Here is a 6,000-nt window from a genome sequence, read left to right as displayed (position 1 = left end):
AAGATGGGAAGAGTTTTTATTACCATTTTGCAAAAACGTACATTTTTTTCCTCCCTGGATTTGATAAGATTTTAATAAATTTTTGTGACTCGAGATACTGAGAAATAATTCCTCTTGACCGAGGAATTAAAATATCAGTTAGTTCCTCTTCTGTGCTTATGGTTAAAATCACTCCAAAAGGCTTATTTTCTTATGAGGGCCCCAAATCCTAAAGGTTCAGTCTAAGAGACCACTGCTCACCACCCGCTGGAGGCTACCGCAGATCTTACAGTCAATCATTGTCCCTTGGAAGCCCCGACCACGCCCATTGCTCAGACCACGCCCGCCTAAAAATCGTCCTCCCTCCTACCTCATGGCTCCTCCCCAGGCCTAGCAGAACAAGATTAGCATTGGTGGAGAAGTTGTCTGGTCCCGCCCCAGAGGACCGCGATAGGCCGAAGAGGCGTGGGGCGGTAGTGGTTGACTGCCTGGAGACGGGTCCTTAGTCGTGTCTGTCAGAGTGGCTGGCGGCAGTGGCGGCTCTCGGGGCTGGGCTGTCAGTCTGCGAGCGGAGGGGAAGATGGCTCGCTGGACTCCGTTCTGCTAGGAAGAAGAAGGGCAGGTGGTGCCGCTACTCGGGAGAAAGCAGAGCAGCCGCCGTCGCTGTCGCTGCAAGCCAGACAAGTCGAGGTTCCGTAGGTGGAGCTCGGGAAGCCGCTCTGGTGAGTCCGGCAGAGTGACTCACGCCGGGCCCCCGGGGCAGCCGGCGACCGATAACTTTTTTGTCTGGGAGGAGCTGGGGTTAGGCGGCGGCTGGGAGGGGACCGTGACTTTGTCCCCGGGACGGCCCCTTCGTTGGGGTTACGGCTCCCTCGCGAGGCGCCGCGGGTGGGCGCGCGAGAGCGCCGGGCGCGGGGGGCGTCCGGGAGGCGCGAGCGGGCGGGCGGGGTGAGTGGGCTGCGGCCAGCGCTGCTCGCCGCGAAGTTGGGCGCAGCCCGCCTGCTGCCTGGGCGGCAGCAGCTTTGTGAGCGCGGTTCGGGTCTTTCTCATCCTGGCAAGGAGCGGTCCAGACTCCGGGCGTTACCCGGGTGCAGCCTCCTCCGCCCGAGCCGCAGCCCCTCTGCGGGGTAGGCCTGGAATGGGATTCCCCCGACCCCCACCCCATCGTGGCTGATGCTCCGGCCTGGCCTCGCCCACCCCTCCCGCCCCCGCAAGTCCTCCGCTATCCGTTCAGCCCAGTGGCCAAAATGGTCACCTCCGACCCTCGTAGCCTTTGAAGGCAGCGTTCTCCTCGGTCTTTGGCCCCCAGCAGGGCGGAGAGATTAAGAAAGCAGCCAGGATTCCTTCCTTGGTTATTAGAGTAGAGATTCCCCTCTGCAGCCCTTGCCCCCCTTCTTTTTATGAGTTACTCCTCTCCCGAGGCTGATTTTAACTACTTAAGAATCGTCGGGGTTTTGTGTGAAAATTATTACATTAAAAGACCCAAATTTGCACGCTTCAGCAAAACCGGGTATCCACCCTTCAAGCGTGCACAGGTTTGCCTCTTACCCTCTAAGTTGGGACATTCCTGAAGGATTTTAATTTTGCCCTAGTCTTTTGTACTGCACAGAATCCGCTGTCTGATAAATACACTATCACGCCCGGCAGCCGCTCGGCTCTTCAGGTAGGAGGGAGTTTGTTTCCCTGGCAGCTACTACTTATCTCAGACCATTCTACAGGCTTAGGACCAAGCTGTCCTTTTGCAAATTATTTGTCCTTTGAGTCGCACGGCAGGTTTTGGAGCAGATATGCCACCTGTTTGGTTCCTGAGACATTTTACAGTTTGAGATTTGCAGCTTTCAAAATATTATCTGCATAAAGTCGTAAGGCTTGATGTAACCTGGAGTCAGTGTGATAACCCTGGGAGGGTTGTTGTGGAACACATTCTACTAACATCTACAGCTCCCCCGCCCCAATTTCTAAGCATCTTTTCTTTTGGTTAATACATTTTAAGGTTTACAAGATGAATATTAGTACAAAGCACCATATTTTTGAAGGGCTGGGAAGGGCAAGAGAGAAAAATATCTTTAGGATCTGTTTGGCCAATAGTAGGTAGCTTCAAGTCAGTCAAATGATTCATTTAAATAATGGGGGAAAACTATCATTTGAAAACAAATTCTGGATTTGGCTTACTTTATACTTTTAAAAAATTTACAATTATTACCGTAGAGGGATTATAAATCCTCTTAGTTATCAGCACTAACAGCACCTGGATATGGACACCCAGATGAAGTGTTGGTTAGGTTAGTATTTTATCCCTGCTGTGTTGTACTTCTACTTTATGATATCTGCTGTTGGTTGCATTTTTTAGAGTGGTGTTGTTTTGACAGAGTTTAAATATATCTTACAGTCAACTATTTTATTCAGGATCCTGTTGCCTGATATTTATTTTATAAAGAATCTTAAGAAATCTCTAACAAATATTGGTATCAAGATCATTTTGGGTGTATCAAATTTACATTTTGTAAATAGTTGAAATTATGTCAAGCAAATTTATTTTGCACTGCCCTAAGCTGAAGAGGTACTAGGATACAGAAATGAATGTTGGAGCTCTTGTCATCAGGGAATTTACTCTCTAATGTACAAGAAAGATAAGTGAAATAACAATTACAATACCATGTAACAAGTGTGAGTAGAGGAATGCCTAGTGTAGTAAGGGAGCTGAGTAGAAGATGGCTAACATGGCTTGGATGAAGGTAGAGTCAGGAGCACACTGTAGAGTTTTGAAGTATAATATAATTTTGCCAAGTGCAGGAGGTAAATCGGTAGCTTTCCAGAGGAGAATATAATAAGTGAGAAGGCAAAGTTGCATGGAAAACCATGGAAGTTTAGAGAAGTTATTGCCAATGACAAGTCCAAAGTCAGTAGTAACATTGACATTAACCTGCCTTGAATGAAGGGGTTAGATAGGGAAATGGGTGGTGGAAGATAATAGTGAGGAAGGCAGAGGGTCAGAATGTATGGCGCTGTATCCTTGGCTAAGGTGATTGGATTGAAGGTGATATATAAGCCATTTAATGGATTTGTGTTTTAGAACCTTGCCCTGACAGACTGAGGTAGAATTTGATAGGTCCTGCCACCTTTGGGAGGAAAGAAGGAAGAATCAGGATCTTGAGGGTTTGACTTGGTTCTATTGATTGGAAATGAGGAACACATAAAGGGACGATGATGAATTCTGTCTTCGATTTTTTGAATTTCAGGAAGCTGTGGAGCATGCAGGTGAAGATGTAGACAGATGTTTGGATCTGTGGATATAAAACTTAAAAGTTATGATTAGAGGGAAGTTGGGGGTTGAATTGAAACTATTGATTTGGTTATGTTGAAATGACTCAGGGAAAACCTTTAGCATGAGAAATGCAGCAGCCAGATGACAGACTGATAAAAAGCAGAAATAGGCAGAACAATAGTGTGAAATAGAAGAATAGTAGTTAGAAAGGCAGGAGGAACATCAAGAAAGATGCTAAGGATGGATAGATTTTAAATAGAGGGGAATGGGTCAACAATTTGAAGGCTGTGAAGAAGTGGCAAGTAAAGAGAGGTCTCTAGGGACCAAGGAATAGGTGACTTTAACATGTACAGTTTTAGCTGAGTGGTGGTTTGGAAACCAGTCTGCAGAATATTAAGAAAGAATGGGTGATGATAAAGTAGGCACGCTTGAGTGAGGCATTTCAGGAACACTGAAGTAAAAAGGGAGAGAATGATAGCTATAGAGCAGTGGTTCGCAATCTTAGCTACACATTTATAATTATCTGGGAAGCTTTTAAGAATCCTGATTTCCAGGAGAACCCCCCCCATACCAATTTGGGAGGTGGAATCTAGGCATCATTATTTATTTCAACAGTTTTATTGCAGTATAATTGGCATGTAATAAACTACATATATTTAAAGTGTGCCATTAATATTTGACATAGGTTTACACTTGTAAAACCATCACCACAATGAAAATAATGACCATATGCATTATCTTCAAAAGTTACCTTATGTATTTTCTTCTTCTCATCCCCAGGAAATGCCTGATCTACGTCCTATTACTATAGATTAGTTGCATAGGTATTTTAAAGTTCCCTGGTCAATTCCAGTGTACAGTCCTGGTTGAAAATCACTGCAGAGGGATAGGTTGAAGGAGTGTTATGTTTGTTTCTTTACAAGCATAAGGAAAGAAGTAAGAGGTTCAGGAAAGGTGAGATATTTATTAGAACTAAGTCCCTGAGGAGATAGATGTGGATGGAATTCAGAGCTTTGACCAATAAGAAAGGAAGACAATTCTGAAAGCAACATCTTTAACAAAGAATATGTTGTTAAAGATAGTATATTTCTTTGTTAGCAGAAGCAAAGTTATCAACTTGTAGTATCAAAATTAGATCTCTGAAGTACTCAAAAGAATTAGAGAGCCCCTCTAGTTGTGAAATGGATGCCCCTCAGGAAAACCCCTCTCACTCACCATGTCGTACTTTGTTATGTCTCGGAGGAAGCAGATGGAATTAACAGTTTGACTATTGCCTCTTGTTGAGAGCCAAATACTAACAGGGTCTTTTTGGCACTCTCAGAGTTAGGCTGCATATCTGCACCGAGGAAAGAAAACATTTACCATTTGAAAAAAAGCTCCTGTTTGTTTAAGCATCTTTGTTCAGAAGAAATCCTGCTTGCTTACCCTTTGGATATATGCCTTTTAAATATATTGGAGTAGAAAATCATTCCTCTGTCTCCCAAATGAGACAGAGAGTGATAGAACTTGTCGAAGGCCCATACTTCCTATTCTGAGAAAGGTAATACTTATATTTCATCCATTCATTTTTTTTCCCCCATTTCTGACTCAGGATTTGGATGTAGGTGAAAGCTGAACCTGGCTGGTTCTGTGGTCCAGAGCTTTCTCCTCACTCTTGATTCTTATCTTTGACAGGGGCTGAAGGCAGATTGCCTAATATCTAAATATTATTTAAAATTGTCATTGATCATAAATAAAGATGGAATGAGAACTTGCCTAGAGTTTTGAATATTTTTTTTAGAGTTTTCTAGAGTTCTGAATATTTCTTTCATTGTGATTAAAGTATCAGAGTATGATCTAAAGAGGTAGGCATCCCTAATTTTGGTACAGCCTGAGTGAGAATATCAGTGTTAGCATGATTTTAGATACTATTATTACATAGTAATATTGTGAACATTCTGTATTTTCTTAATCTAAAATAATATGTAGTAACAATAGGAAATTTGGGAAATGTAAGAAAGCATAAATGATAACTTTTATAATGTTTCCACCCAGAGATAATCATTATTAACACTGGTGATTATCCTTATAGATCCTTGTTTTAAATGGGTATTTCCTTTTTTTTAGCAAAAAGAAACCATATTCAAGTCCAAAAAAGATTATTCTTTGACAACGTAGCATCATTTTAAATGTGTGGCTATTATTCCATATGTATTTGTATTTAACAAATGTATTTAGCATGTGTTTAACACCCTTTATTCCAATGAACATTCCAGTTGTTGAAAATTTAAGCTCTTCCCAGTAATTTTGAATGAGTAGTGTAGCAGTTAGCTTCATTTTTTTAATAGAAGCATCATTGATATACAATCTTAGCATTGGTTTCAACACAATGGTTTAACAACACAGTGGTTTAACAGTTACCCATATTATTAAATCCTTACTCCCTGCAGTGTAGTTACTATCAGTCAATACAGAAAGATGTTACAGAATCATTGACTGTATTCTCCATGGTGTACTACTATCCCCTTGACCAACTTACATTATGATTGAGAATTTTTGTGTCCCTTTATCCCCCTCACCCTCTCCAACCACCCACCCCAACCCCTACCCTATGGTAACCACTAGTCATTTCTCAGTGTCTATGAGTCTACTGATGTTTTGTTCCTTCTGTTTTGCTTTGTATTTATATTCCAAAAATAAGTGAAATCATATGGTTTTTGTCCTCCACCGGGCTTATTTCAGTGAGCCTAATACCCTCTAGATCCATCCATGTTGTT

At 42.5% G+C, this 6,000-nt stretch overlaps 1 protein-coding gene across 3 annotated transcripts in view; it reads left to right on the top strand.

The window, feature by feature from the left end:
* The first annotated feature begins 482 nt into the window (after positions 1-482).
* Positions 483-6,000, top strand: part of HYCC1 (hyccin PI4KA lipid kinase complex subunit 1) — a 91,779-nt gene continuing 86,261 nt past the window's right edge. For 2 of the 3 annotated variants that reach the window (XM_036877527.2, XM_036877508.2), the window contains exon 1: positions 485-701. The gene's annotated coding sequence lies outside the window, so the exon portion shown is untranslated. Of the gene's footprint in view, positions 702-6,000 lie in introns of all 3 variants that reach the window. The other variant, XM_036877537.2, reaches the window with a different exon arrangement.

Source organism: Manis pentadactyla, chromosome 7 (genome assembly GCF_030020395.1).
Source record: "Manis pentadactyla isolate mManPen7 chromosome 7, mManPen7.hap1, whole genome shotgun sequence".
NCBI classification, from domain to species: Eukaryota; Metazoa; Chordata; class Mammalia; order Pholidota; family Manidae; genus Manis; species Manis pentadactyla.
This window is presented reverse-complemented; position numbering and strand designations above follow the sequence as displayed.